Raw genomic sequence first — 15,809 nt, 5'->3', positions numbered from 1 at the left:
GCATTCATTACAGACCTAAAAAAAAAAATGACATGGAATTTTTCTGACTGTCCATCTATAGAAAAAGGAAACGTCAAATTTTATTAACTTTTAACCATTTTACAAATATCTGAAATAAGCAAAAAAAGAAAGAAATATATCTGACATTTTAGACTGCAGTGATAATATTCTGTTTCATTTTATGTTATTTTCTAAAGATGAGATTTCTCAAGGCAATTTTTACGTCTTTATTTCTCATGCTATAAATTAAGGGATTTAGCATGGGAGTGAACACTGTATACAGAAGGGCAATCACTTTATCTTGCTCTGGTGTAAACATTGAGCTCGGGCTCATGTAGAAGACTGTTACAGTGCCATAGAAAAGAAGAACGATGGTAAGGTGGGAGGAGCAGGTGGAGAAGGCCTTGTTTCTCCCATCAGAAGAACGGATCTTCAGGATGGCTACAATGATGAACATGTAGGAAAGCAGAGTTAATAGAAAGGGGGTGACAGCCACAAAAAACCCCTCAGAAACCATTAGTATTTCAAAGTTGTGGGTATCGCTGCAGGTGAGTTTTATCAGTGCATGGGGTTCACAGTAGAAATGGTTAATCTTGTTGGAGTCACAAAAGGAATATTGAGATATAAAATCTACTATAGAAACCATATCAACCATGCCAGCTATCCAGGAAGAAGCTGCAAGTAAAATGCAGTTCCTTTTGCTCATGAGGAGTGGGTAATGTAGAGGTTTGCATATTGCAACAAAACGATCATAAGCCATGGCGGTAAGAAGCCAGAATTCTGTACTTAGAGCAATTAAGAACAAGTACATCTGTGTCATACATAGAGAAAATGAAATAGAGACTTTCCCTTTTAAAAGGCTTTGCAGCATTGTGGAGATGGTGACTGTGGTGTTCCAGATATCTACAAAGGACAAATTACTGAGGAAGAAATACATGGGTTTGTGGAGACGATGATCAGAGATCATTAATATTAAGAACCCAACATTTCCCAGCATAGAGGTAATGTAGGCTGGTAAGACTATTGCATAAATGAAGACATGCAGGTGAGACTGGTTAGAGAAGCCCAGAATGATGAATCCTGTGGTTGATGTCTTATTCTCTCTCCTTACAACTTCAGTGTTCATGATCTGTTGGTATATTTAAAAAAGGAGAAATATTACAGATGAATGAATTATACCTATTTTGTAATATACATGGGGTCTAATGATAAGGTGCTTGTAGCTATCAGATTGGTAGACTTAAGACTGGGCACATCTCAATAAACTTTCCATTGTAGATAGATTCTATATTTGGTGTACTTACAAGGCGTGGGTGTAAATTAATTGAATAATGAACTCTGAACCATTAACATTTAGGTAGCAACAACCAATTATGAGTGTTAATTGGCATTCATCAATATTTGCATATGTATCTGCATGCTCCGCTATTCTACAAGGTCCAGATTCTCAAACCGGCACTGATTTTCTAACCTTCAGTAGGCACCAATATCTCCATTAAAAACGCCACCCAAATTGTGTTTTTTTAACTGAGATTTGAGGTGCATACTGACACCTAGAAAATTGGTACTGGAATCTTGTCTACATAGGTGTTTTGGGAAGCCAAATACCAATGTAGGCTTGGCCAATGCCGGACGTGGTGTTAGGTAGCCTAAAGTGCCTATGTAGGCCCTATTCTCGCAAAGATAGGCACCATAAATGTAAGCCCAGAAAACCCTGGCATATATTTCTAGCTCCTATCTTTTACCTCAGCACGATTCCAAAAGCAGCGCCAATGCGTCACTGACACATGAGCAGCAGGTGCTTTTAAGGCAGCTATCAATATCAGGCCTGGTTTGAGAATCTGGGCTAAATTCAAGGCACCTAACTCTCACGGTGTGTATCTCAAAAGGACGGATGACCATGGGCATATTGAGAGCATCCTGAAACATTGTACAAGCAATGACAGAATTCTGTTGAACTGCACCTTACTTGGGTGCCAGTATTTGCACTAGGTTTTAGAAGGCGTGAGTCCAGCGCTCAAATATTAGGCATGGGATCCACACTAAATGCTATTCTATATAAAGTCCGTTCCCTTTATACAGTAGAATAGCATTTAGTGCTGAACCATTTATTAAATTCTCTCCAAAGCATGTAAGCTCTTTAACGATGGAGTGTATGTGCCCAGTGGTTTACACAGGCATGATGGTGCATTCATGAACATGCTTCCAGGAAAGAGTGCTCACTCATTGTGAATATATATACCCTCTGTAAATATAATGCACACTCATAATAGCATTCATTCATGACCTAAAATAATATAAAAAAAGAATGCATGGATATGGGAAACAAATGAAGGAGAGGAGAACACTAAAGGGCTCATAATAAAAAAAAAAACATGTCTAAAAAGTGGCCTAAATGGGTACTTGGACTAACAAAAGCCTGATCGTCCAAGTACCCATAACCAAAGCTGGATTTAGATGTATCTAAAACCAGCTTAGGCCTTTCCCCTGCCTCTAAATGCATAGAACGAAAAGCAGCGTTTTTAGAGGAGGGGAAAGGGCGGGAGGTGGGCTGACCTAGACATAGGCTTATAGCAGGTATAATCAAAACTTTAGGCAGGTTGCCTAGTTGGCATCTATACGTTTTGACTTAGACCAAGTCAAAACAGGTATAAGTGCCGAAAAAGGGGCCGCTGAGTTGATCGCGCTGCCGCAATGAGCTTACCTGCTTACCACCCCCGACAATGATTGAGGCAGGAGGGAGCCCAAGCTCTCCTGCTCCACTGAACCCCCACCCACCCTACACGACCAGGGCAGGAGGGAGCCCAAGCCCTCCTGCCTAAAGAACTGCCACCCTCCCTGACACGACCGGGGCAGGAGGGAGTCCTAGCCCTCCTGTCCCAGCGACTCCCCTCCCACTCGATCTAGGCAGGAAGGAGGCCAAGCACTCCTGCCCCAGTGAAACCCTCCTAGCCCCCTGCCCTTGGAGCACCCCTTCTCACAATCACCCCTCGAACTCACGATCGGTCCACTACCCATCAACCCCGAGACACTACTCCCCACCTTCGACACCCCCATACCTGAAAACCAGTCACCCAACCCAGCCCATGTGCCTAAGGCCCCACCCACAGGAGGGACCTAAGGCTACTGGGCCGATTCCAGTTGATCCAGGCGCTTCAGGCCCCACCTGTGGGCGGGATTTGAGGCACCAGGGCTAATCATTCGATGGATGGTGGGCCTGCCAGATTGACGGGCTTGTGACCCATCCGTCCGGCCAACTGGATTTCAGATATGGGGGGTGTCGAGAGTGGGAGCTGTTGTTGAGGGGTCAGTGGGGGGGTCATGAGGTCAGCGGATTGGGGGCCAATCGGGGGTTCAGGGGGTGCGATCATGGGAGGAGGGTGTGCCAAGGGCAGGAGGGCCTGGGATCCCTCCTGCCTGTATCTTAGTGGAAGTGGGGCAGGAGGGCTTGGCCTCTCTCCTACACAGATTGAGTGGGGGGGTCACTGGGGCAGGAGGGCTTGGCCTCCCTCCTGCCCCGGTCGTGTCGAGGGGGTGATGGATCGTGGCAGGGGAGATTGGTTATGGCTGAAGGCTCTTCAGGATCGTTATCGTGGCAGGGGAGATGAGCCATCTCTCCTGCCGCCATCGTTGCTGGGATGGGGGTGGGGGTGGATTCTGTAACCGGTGTTCTTTTTGAAAGACACCAGTTACAGTATCCAGCTTTTAGGCGAAGGACTGGCTCCTCCTTCACCTAAAAGCTCTTACATTGGGCGTTTGGGACTTAGGGATTTTTTGGGTTCATTATATGTGGTAAGTGTAGACGTAGTGGTGGTCTGGGTGTTTAAACAGCTGAATGTAGAGGCAGGCCATTATTTTTTTTAAAAAACCTCCTTTTGGACATTTTTTTTGATAATGGACATTTTCCCTGCTTCTACTTTCAACGTTTAGGGCCTTAGGCCAAAAGGGGACTTAGACGTTTTATTTTTTATTTTTTATTAAGCCCCTCTAATCTTCTAAGAGGTGGGGATCTACAGCCCCCCAAAACATTAATTTTGTTAAATTTTCCATGCCATTTACTGGAATTTTTAGTTGGCTTGATTTTGTTAAAATTTGTTTCAGGAACAATATTGTTAACAGTAATCTCTCTTTCAGAAAGAGTGCAAATTCCTCTGGAAGAGTATGCATTATTTTCCAAAAGTCCATACCATTTATTCAGTATTTTGGAAGGTTTTCCGATAGTGAAAAATGCATACATTATTTACAGAATAACATAGGGCACATGTGTACACGATATAGGGAAGGAGTCTGCATTTTTTTTTTTTTTTAAATAATTTTAGACAAGATAAGGGCAAGTCTGTAACTGGGCGCTACAATGTAAGCATCTTAGAGCCACATGCTGATGGACCTCCAACCCTTCACTGTAGTTCCTTTCTATCTAATCTCCTTTAATCTTCTACCTTCCATTGTAGTTCCTTTCTATCCCATCTCCTGTAAACCGTGCCGAGCTCTACGAATGTGGAGATGATGCGGTATACAAACCTAAGATTTAGTTTAGTTTAGTTTAGTTGTAGTAAGGTATCTTGGCACCAAGATTCTTTTATTGAATACCAGCATAAGTCTGCATTAGCATGCCTATATTTAGTCACACCCACTTATGTCAATGACAGGTGACAATGAGTGTAGTTAAATACGACAGGCTTTGGTGCTCGTTTCTGAAAGAGAAAAACATCTCCAAAACATCAAATAGATGTTTATTTTTCCCACAAAAACATCTAAATTGAGATTTTATTAAAAGGCAGAATAGAGATGTTTCTCGCTGAGTATGTCCAAATAGTACAGGGGGTATACTGGGAAAGTCTTAGGACTTGGGCAGGCGTGCATTCCGTACATTTTTTTTTCTGTGGTAGTAAAACAGAAAATGCATCCAAAGCAGGAAAAAAGTATGTTTTTATCGAAAACTGGTTTCAGTTCCAACTAAACCATAGAAAAGAAGAGGAGATTCAAAGTAAAAAAACCACAAAGGAAAACAAAAAAGCACAAAGAGCCTTCAAGTACCTGTAACCTGTAGTATTCTGTAAGTTTTGTGCTTGGGATAAAGACATGCTCATGCATCTACTGTGCTCCATCCATGTGTCCTTGATCCACTCTTTCTTCTAAGCTGAGCAAATGTTTTCTAACTGCATTGTGACCAGTAGGAGTGGTGCTTCAATATTATGTTTGCAATCACTAGGGATAGGTAGGTTCCCTGGAGAGCTGCAGGACTTGCCTGTCCTTCTCTATAAAATATATGTTAGTCAAATAAAACCACTCACTGGCAAGATTATAGGTGGAGGACTCCTGCTCATCTTAAAGGGAACAAAGATGCTAACCCCAAGGTTCTATAAAGAACACTAAAATTTGAGAGTCCATAATGGGTGCCAGATGGGTGCAGATCCCAGATGGGTGCCTAAAATAATTTGTTAATGGGCTCCTGCCCAGTTAAATCCCGATGAGCAATCCAGAACATGTTATTCAGTAGACCTTAACTGGATAGTGTTTCAGAATATTGCCACTAACCATCCATCTCCTAAATGGTTAGATTATGGACAGGTAAAGATAGGGCATGAACAGGGCACCTATTTAGCTGGTTAGTGGTGCTTTTCAGGTCGCTAAGCAGCTTGGCAATTGTATAAAGTTAACCAGATACTGATCTGAATGGTTATCTTCTCAGTGACCGCTGAGACCCAGATATTCAATCCCAGGAGCTGTGCATGCCCAACATTGACTATCCAGAATCAGTTCTATCACCTCATTTTATCTGCTAGTTATTCTGCTCTTTATACACTCAAACATAATTCTGCATTTTGCTATCACCATTTCTTCCTGCTTGGCGCATAATATTATCAGATACAATTCACCCCGGAATCCTTCTCTTCTTTCATGCACTAAGAACACAATTCTATAAATGGTATCTAACTCCTAGGCGCTTTTCGGCATGGTTCTCAATCATCTGCTATATGCAATTTCTAGAATTGTACCTAGCGGGACCTAAGGGCTCCTTTTATCAAGCTGCGGTAGGGGTTTAACTCGTGGAATACCACGCGTTAAACCGCCTGCCGTGCTAGTTGCTAACGCCTCCATTGACGAGGCATTAGTTTTTTGGCTTGCCATGGGGGTTAGTGCATGATGAAATGTCCAACGCGCTAACCCCGCTAGTGCACCTTGATAAAAGGAGCCCTAAGTGTTCTTTGGTGTTGGTAGGTGTTAAAAACTTAGGTGCACTGCCATTTAGGCCAGGGTTTTCATGGCCTAAATAAGTGCACTTAAGGTAGTCAATTTACACCAAACTCCACTCCAAATTTACCCCAAATCTGCCCCTAACCATGCCTACATGCTAGTAGGTGCCTCAGTGTAGTAGGCACATACTCAAAGCGGTATGTGCCTACTAAGTTAGGTGGCTACTGACAAATTAATTTTTTTAAACATTTTAAATTAGTTTTTAAAAATGCTTTCAATTATCAGTGCTGATTAAGCCAATTAAACAACAACAACAAAAAGTTGTATAGATTGACTAGAGGTGCTAATCTATGCACTTCAAGAGTTGATGGGACAAAGAGGTGGGGGCACCACAGAGCTATGCCCAAAAGATGGACACCCCAGGGAGGAGGGTTCGTATGGATTAAGTGGGCAGACTTGCGGGAGGGAGAGTTCTGGAGTGGGCAGACTTGTTGGGCCACCGGCCCTTTTCTGCCGTCATACTCTATGTTTCTATGTTTCTATGTAACTGTAGATGACTTATAGAATCAGGACCTTAGTTTATACTCTATACCAGTGGTGGACAATTCCAGTCCTTGAAGGCCGCAATCCAGTTGAGTTTCCAAGATTTCCCCAATGAATATGCATGAGATCTATTTGCATGCACTTCTTTCAATGCATATTCATTGGGGAAATCTTGAAAACCCGACTGGATTCCGGCCTTCGAGCACTGGAGTTGCCCACCATTGTAACACCCACCACTGTAACACAGTTGGTTTTTGAAGCCTAAGTAAATTTTTATGACTCAATTTTAGCAGCTATGCACTAGACCAGGGGTGAAAACACTTTTTGGGCTTGCGAGCTACTTTTAAAATGACCAACAATAAAATAAAAAAAAAACCAAAAACAAAGCACACTGTACGCTGAGAAAATGTTAATTATCATTCCTATTCCGGGTTTTTTTCAAAGAGGTCAAGGCAGATGACTCTTTGCATTGTCACCTCAGTAACAACCATACAAAAATAGACAAATATATCACCTTCCCTTTTTACTAAACCACAATAGCAGATTTTAGTGCAGGGAGCTGCGCTGAATGCCCAGCGCTGCTCTCGATGCTCATTGGCTCCCTGCGCTAAAATCCGCTATTGTGGTTTATTAAAAGGGAGGCCATAGTGCAAAATATAGACAGCAGATATAAATTCAGACACATTTTGATCACTAAATTTAAAATAAAATCATTTTTCCTACCTTGTTGTCTGGTGATTTCATGAGTCTCTGGTTGCACTTTCTTCTTCTGACTGTGCATCCATTATTTCTTCCTTTCTTTCAGCCTGTATGCTTCCTCTCCTCCAGACCTCATTCCCTCCCTAAACTTTTTCTTGCTCTCTCCCTGCCCTTTCTTTCTCTCTCTCTCTTCATGCCTCCTTTCCTTCCTACTCAACCCCATGGCCTAGCATCTCTCTCCTTCCCTTCTATCTCTTCCTCCCCTGCCATGCTCTGGCATCTCCTCTCCTTCCTTTCTCTCTGGTCTGGCATCTGTCTTCTTAATTTCCCATCCCTCCCCCATCTTTTTCCTCTCCTTCTCTTCTATCTCTCCCTCCCCCTCCCCCCTCCATTATCTGGCATTTTCTCTCCTTCCTTGCCCCTGGTCTGGCATCTGTCTCCTTCCCTTCTCTCTCCTTCCATGGTCTGGTTTCTCTTTTCCTTCCCTTCTCTTGGAAGCCCGTGGCATTTACTGTGCGTCTGCTGCCGCCTCCATGTTTGGTAGACAGGCTGGAGGTAAAGGGCGGCATGACCCCACAGTTATAATGTCCGGTTTGGGCCTCTCAGACTTGCCGGCTAGTGGCCAAGCAATATAGATGCATTATAATATTTTTTGTTTTATTTTTAATCCCTACTTGCCCTGCCTTCTGGAGAAGCCCCAGTGAAGGAATGGAGCAGCCACTTGCCTTCTCTGGCTCTGGGGATGCTGGAGCGGGAGAAGGTGACAGAAAAATATGTGGGGAGAACGGCACTCACCCATTTATGTTCGGCGGTGCTCTCCTCGGGGGCGGACACGAACGGAAATGTTCCACGGGGGAGGGAAGGCGACGCTCAGAGCATGGCTGCCACATCCTGCCTCTTCGGCAGTCCAAATACTTGCCGCTGTGGCCGTGCGGGACGCGTCTGCGGCTGCAGCCAGCTACCAGAGTGTCGCGCCCCAAGGCCGGAGTTTGCACGCATTGTTATAGGAACTGAACCCAGGCAGGGGTGGCGGGCTCTAACAATGCGCGCGCTGGCTTCCCTTCTGAAACAGGAATGACATAACTTCCTGTTTCGAAGAAGGGAAGCCAGCGCACGCAGTGTTAAAGCCCCGCAGCCTGAGTTCAATTTGCTTGTGGGCAAGAGGGCAGTGAGTGAGTGGAAGGGAGGGAAGCTGTCTTTTCACCAGGCAATGGGGAGAGGAAGGCTGATCGGCCGGTAGATTTTGAAGGCAACGCGAGTCTATCACGGAGCCTGGGATGGGCTCTGTGATCGACTCACGTTGCCTTCCTGAGCTACCGGTCGATCGATATCGACGTATTGGGCACCCCTGCACTAGACCACTCCTCAACTTACACAACATCCCTACTCATGTTATCCAACCCTTGCAGGGTGTCTTCCCTATTGTAGATATTGCTATCATCTGCACAGAGGGAAATATGCATTTTTTTATGCATACACTGGTTATGGTGTTAAAATGTTGAAATTCAAGAAGTGGAACACATGCCTTTGAGCTTGCAGGCTGAAGGCTTTATTTGTAAGTTTAAGATTCTGCTGAAAACCTTACTATTTAAATCTGCCTTTCTTTGTGAACTCAGCTTTGGACCTTCATTCAGTGACCCTTAATACCTCCTGAGAGATTGCTTGATTTATCCTGTTAATCCCCTCTCTCTTGTATAGTCTCCTCTCTGGTATATGTGATTCTCCTTTCTGATCGAATAATGGAGTTCTTTTCTTCTGTTTAGTTAGTCTATAAACTGAATTGCTCTGTCTACCAGATTTAGTGGTGCAGTAAGTTGTGATAATAAAAATAAAATGCATTTGCAAGGACTGCATGTGAAATTGCAAGGACACAGCAGAGAAATTGTCATTGTTCTATTTTATATAGACAATTTAAAACTAAATTATAAATAAGAACATATCTTATTAAATATGAAAATGAATAATTAGTCACCAGAAAGAAAACAGACAACAAAAAATATTAAGCATGTTAAATACCAAAGAACATAATCACTGTCCTCTACAAATATAAAAACAACCCACCTTATTAGTCGGGTTATATAAGAGGTTTGCTGAAAAGTTCTTATTGGGCTGAGAACATTTCAGCACATCTACTTTTCAACAATGGAAAATTGTGTTCTGTAACATTATGGATCCAGATCCATTAGATAATGGAAATACATAGACTATAAGCATCCTTATCTGTTATCAGTGTTAAGTGATTTACAAATCATTACAAGATTCACTGGGTATGAATGCAAGAGTTTATATGAGGGAGTGTTGAAATGTTCTCAGCCCAACCAAGACTGAAACAATGTCAAAACATAGAATTTCATATCTGCAAATTGTCTCTTAAGAAAATAAGATATTCTTTTCAGCTACAGTGGCAAAATAACATTCAGAACTTAGATAGTTGGTTGGTTGGGCTGAGAACTTTTCAGGACCCCCTTGTATTACCTGTTGCTATGACCTCTTCCATTCATAATGCGTGTTCTACTCAGAATCAATAAGACATACGATAGTTAATTTCATCTTAGCATTCATAGATCTTGAGCTGGGGACTAAGGTCCCCTTTAATCAAGCTGCAGTAGAGCATTTTAGAAACATAGAAACATAGAACAAAGCGGCAGAAAAGGGCTATAGCCCACCAAGTCTGCCCATTCCAAGTATCCCCCCCCTGAATTTACTCCCTTAAAGATCCCACGTGAGTATCCCATTTTTTCTTAAAATCCGTCACGCTGCTGGCCGTTATCACCTGGAGTGGGAGTCTGTTCCAATGATCCACCACTCTTTCGGTGAAGAAGTACTTCCTGGAGTCGCCATGAAACTTCCCTCCCCTGAGCGCTGGCCAGCAAGGTAAATGCTCTGACACTCATTTAATTCCTATCAGCATCAAAGCATTTACCTCACTGGACAGTGATAAAATGCTCTGCCATGACTTGATCTAAAAGGGGATCTAAATGAACTACAAATTCAGGAATTTAATAACAAAAAAAAGCAAATATAGCTTGAACTGACTTACGGTGTTCAGTTGCTCACAAAGTTGTTTCTTCCTTAACAATGTCTGGATTTTGAATCAGCCAGATTATATAGATGGTCAAATCTTCTGGGGCATGAGGGTTTGGGAATGAGGGTTAGGTTACCACAGATAAGGAAAGTCAAAAGAATAACCAAAAACATTTTCAATGCATACTTAATAACTCGTCTAATTTGCTTTTCTTATTATTGAGCTTTTGGTGACCATTTGCATTTGAACAAGTAAAAATCTTTAAGATAGTATAAGCTTGATTTTATAACAAGAAATCCAAAAACTACAACTGTTTAAGCCTAGTTTATAAAGGCAACATACAGTAGCTATCTACAAGGGGATGCTGAAAAGTTCTTAGCCCAACCAAGAGAATGACGCGACTATGGTTCAATCAATGATCTGGAGCAATGTGAACACGTGGAACTTTGTGTTTGCAAATTACTAATTAATGAAATAACATTCTTTTCAGCATTCTTATCTGTTATCAGTGTTGAGTGATTTACAAATCATTACAAGATTCACTGGGTATGAATGCAAGAGTTTATATGAGGGAGTGTTGAAATGTTCTCAGCCCAACCAAGAATGACATAGATATGGTTCAATCGACAATCTGAAACAATATCAAAACATAGAATTTCATTTCATTTCATTTCTGGCAAAATAACGCTCAGAATTTAGGAATTTGGTTGGTTGGGTTAAGGTCTTTTCAGCACCCCCCCCCCCCACCTATATGTGCTTTTATAAAACAGTTTTCTATAACCATTGCCCATAGCATCCAAATGCTTATACACACATTTACAACTGGTCCAAAAATAGTGTAAACAATTTTATGATATGTAATTTAAGATATTAGGCCTTATTCTATATGCACTGTAGATCCCATAGAATCAGCACAATTCTATTATGATGTGCGTATCTTTTACAGAATCTCACTAAGCACCTGTATGTCACATTACTTTTAGGTTCATCCATTTAGGCCAGCTAAAACCAGGCCTAAATTCTGCACCCAAGTTCCGCTCATACCATCCTTTGCATGAAGTATTTCCTTAGATTATTTTTCAATCTATCCTCCTTTAACTCATCTTATTCTCATTACAGAGCTTCCTTTCAGTTTCAAGAGACCCGCCTCCTTTGCATTTATGTCACAGAGATATTTAAATGTCTCAATCATAACCCCCTCCCTCTCATCTTTCTTCCAAAGTATAAAAATTGAGGCCTATAAGTCTGTCTCTATGGTATGTTATCAGGGCTGCCATCAGAAATTTATGGGCCCCTTACTGAGCAATCCTATTGGGCCCCCCACCCCCCCTTTTTCCATGGGTCGAATACACACATACTTTTCTCTGTCGACGCACTCTTTGACCAAAAGATTTGTAAGCCTGCAACCACGTCAAGGTAGACTCTTTCAGTAGGGCCCTAACCTAAACTAAACTAAACTAATCTATACCTATCTATTCTATCTAACATATGTCTAATACTGAACTAATAACAAACTAACAAACATCTGCATAATAAATAACTAATAAATAATAGTGCTACTAGCTATAATTCACTTTTGAATGTAAAATCTCAGTTAAGGATTTCTTTTGACCTTTGTAGGCCAGAAGTAGATCACAATTGCACAATATTTTTTGTAACAAGTATTAAATGTGTTTTTATAAATACTGTAAGCTTAATAAATATATCAGAAAAAACTACACATCTGAGCGCATATCTGAACATACACATCTGACTGTATATGTGAGCGTATATCTAAACATACACATCTGAGCACATATCTGAACATACACATCTGTATGATCCCATCCTCCTCAGCTTGCCTATAGCTGCATCATGCATGTTAAAAATGTACGATATGTTGATATGTGCACCTTCCTTCCTTCCCATCCATCCTCCTCAGCCTGTCCTTACACATCCACAGCTGCATGTTAATGATGATGTATATGTTATGATGATAAATAAGTGCATATGAGCACATCATTAACATGCAGCTATGGATGAATATATAATGATGTTATGAGTGTGCACCTCTTTCTTCCCATCCTCCTCAGCATGTCACATACAGCATGTTACATTACACAGACTTTGTGTAATGTAACTTGTTGCATGTGACATGTTAAAGAGGATGGGAAGGAAGAGGTGCACACTCATAACATCATTATATATTCATGAATCAATCTGATAATCATCACCACCAGGCTGTGTGTGTTATGGGATGGAGGAAGAAAGGTGCATGGGATGGAGGAAGAAAGGTGCATTTTTAAATTGCGCGGGGACAGAAATCCCACCCGTCCCCGCGAAAGTCCCCTCCGTCCCCGCGAGGAATCCCTCCGTCCCCGTGAGGAATCCCCTCCGTTCTCGCGAGGAATCCCTCCGTTCCCGCCGTCCCCAAGAGGAATCCATCCATCCCAGCCCGTCCCCGTGAGGAATCCCCTTCATCCCCGCCCGTTCCCGTGAGGAATCCCCTCCGTCCCCGCCCGTCCCTATAAACTACAGAAATAGTTATTTCATTTAATTATGCTACTGAATTAAAGGCTCTGGTAGAAACCCATTTAAAAATAAGCAAAAAGACTTTATTAATTTGGAAATATTAATTGGGAAGAATACATACTTTGTAAATGGTTTTCTACCAAAGCCTCTAATGTTTATAAATTTTTATCAACACAACTAATATACTACTTTATCCTGAAGCAAAAAAAAAAAAAAAAAGAATTTTTTTCCCACCTTTGTTGCCTGGTTTCTGCTTTCCTCATGTTCTCATTTAATTCCTTCCATCCAATGTGTCTCTTTTTTCTGCATCTTCCATTTGCTCCTTTTCTTCCCCCTCCCAAATTGGTCTGGCACCCATCTTCTTCCCTCCGCTTCCCCCATAGTCTGGCATCTCTGTCTTCTTCCCTGCCAGTGTCTTCTCCACACTCTCTCTTCCCCATTTCCTTTCAGCGTCCTTCTCCCCCCCATCTTCCCCATATCCTGTCAGCACCTTCTCCCCCCTCTGTCTTCCCCATTTGCTTTCAGTGTCCTTCTCCCCCCTGTCTTCCCCATGTCCTTTCAGTGTCCTTCTCCCCCTCTGTCTTCCCCATGTCCTTTCAGTGTCCTTCTCCACCTCTGTCTTCCCCATGTCCTTTCAGCATCCTTCTCCCCCTCTGTCTTACCCATGTGCTTTCAGCGTCCTTCTCCACCCCTTTGTCTTCCCCATATCCTTTCAGGGTCCTTCTCCCCTCTGTCTTCCCCATGTGCTTTCAGCGTCCTTCCCCCCCTGTCTTCCCCATGCCTTTCAGCATCCTTCTCCCCCAGCTTCCCATGTCCTTTCAGTGTCCTTCTCCACCCCTTTGTCTTCCCCATGTCCTTTCAGGGTCCTCCCCCCTCTGTCTTCCCCATGTCCTTTCAGCGTCCTTCTCCCCCTCTGTCTTCCCCATGTGCTTTCAGCGTCCTTCTCCCCCATCTTCCCATGTCCTTTTAGTGTCCTTCTCCACCCCTTTGTCTTCCCCATGTCCTTTCAGGGTCCTCCCCCCTCTGTCTTCCCCATGTGCTTTCAGCGTCCTTCTCCCCCTCCCTCTCGTCTTCCCCATGTCCTTTCAGCGTCCTTCTCCACCCCTTTGTCTTCCCCAGTGCTTTCAGCGGCTTTCTCCCCCCTCAGTTTTACCCATTTCCCTTAAGCGTCTTTTCTTCTCCACTCCACCTTTCCTCCCTTTCTTCCTCCCTGCCCCTTACCTTTGTGGCGCTTCCCCACCCAACCGACAACAGAACAGGCCCGGTCGGACAAACCTCCCTGCCCTGTAGCCGCGAATCTAAATTACCTTCTTACAGCAGCTGGAGTATTGAAGCTGGTGTAAGAAGATAATTTAGATTCGCTGCTACAGGGCAGGGAGGTTTGTCGGCCGGGCCTGTTGTCAGTCGGTTGGGGGAAGCGCCACAAGGCTAAGGGATCCTGACCGGCTGTGCACACACCCCCCATGGCTGCACCCGGGGCGGACCGCGCCCCCCCCTTCGGAACACGACTGCCTTTTCCCTACCTGCCCTGCCACAAGCAGCCGACCGGAAGTCTTCCCGATGTCAGCGCTGACGTTGGAAGAAGGGAGGGCTTTACTTAAGCCATCCCTCCGACGTCAGCGCTGACATCGGGAAGACTTCTGTTCGGCTGTGTGCTGCCACACCTCTAGAGAATCCATGTTGCCTCTAGTCCTGTAATCTACAGGATTCCAGAAACTTGACCATTCTCTGTTTTAAAAATGTTTCCATTAATTTGCTTATCACAGAAGTCACCAGCCTGTAATTCCCTACTTTTTCCTTACTTCCACTTTTCAGGAGAGGGATCACAGCCACCCTTCACCAGTCCTCAGGTACCACACCTCACTCTAGAGACTATTGCAGATTTTGGTATCATCCGCAAAGAGGAAATCTTACCCGACAGCCCTTCAGCAATATCATTTATAAAAATGTTAAAAAGAACAGAACCTTAAGGCACACCACTGGTAACATTCTTTTCCTCAGAATGATCTCCATTGATCACTACCCTCTGTCGCCTCCCACTCAACTTGTTCTTGACCCAGTCCATCACTTTGGGACCCATCCCGAGGGCACTCAGTTTATTTATTAGACGTTTGTGTGGAACACTGTCAAAGGCTTCGCTAAAATCAAAATACACCACATCTAGCGCACTCCCTCTATCCAGTTAAATATAAAATAGTTAGAAGGCATTCAAAAGACCAAAATCATTCTGTCAATGAGGTAATTTTGTGAGTTATTTTGACATCAGGGATGAAGCGGGAAACTACAGGCTTAAAGCCTCACTTTGGTTATAGGAAAAATAATGGAAACGTTGCTGAAAGAAAGGATAGTGTAATTCCTAGAATCAAATGGGTTACAGGATCTGAGGCAACATTGTTTCACTAAAGGTAAATCGCGCCAAATGAGTCTGATTGAATTTTTTGATTGGGTGGCCAGAGAATTGGATCAAGGGCATATGCTAGATGTAATTTACTTAGATTTTTGCAAAGCCTTTGACACGGTTCCTCATAGAAGACTCTTGAACAAACTTGACAGGCTGAAATTAGCACCCAAAGTAGTGAACTAGATTAGAAATTGGTTGATGGACAGACACCAGAGGGTGGTGGTTAATGGAATTTGCTTAGAGGAGAGAAAGGTGAGTAGTGGTGTCCCTCAGGGATCGTGCTGGGGCCACCGAGGTAATGCGGCGGAAGCCAAATAGCTATCTCGCTCCTGCAGAGATCCTTCCGCCTCTGGAGTGTAGAGTTGAGAATAAAACTCCACAAAGCGCACACTAATATCATCTTCCCTCCGCAAAATCTCCCCAGAGGCCGCC

The sequence above is a fragment of the Geotrypetes seraphini genome, chromosome 16 (assembly GCF_902459505.1).
Source record: "Geotrypetes seraphini chromosome 16, aGeoSer1.1, whole genome shotgun sequence".
Classification (NCBI taxonomy): domain Eukaryota; kingdom Metazoa; phylum Chordata; class Amphibia; order Gymnophiona; family Dermophiidae; genus Geotrypetes; species Geotrypetes seraphini.
The sequence above is the reverse complement of the archived record's forward strand: the minus strand, read 5'-3'. Positions refer to the sequence as shown.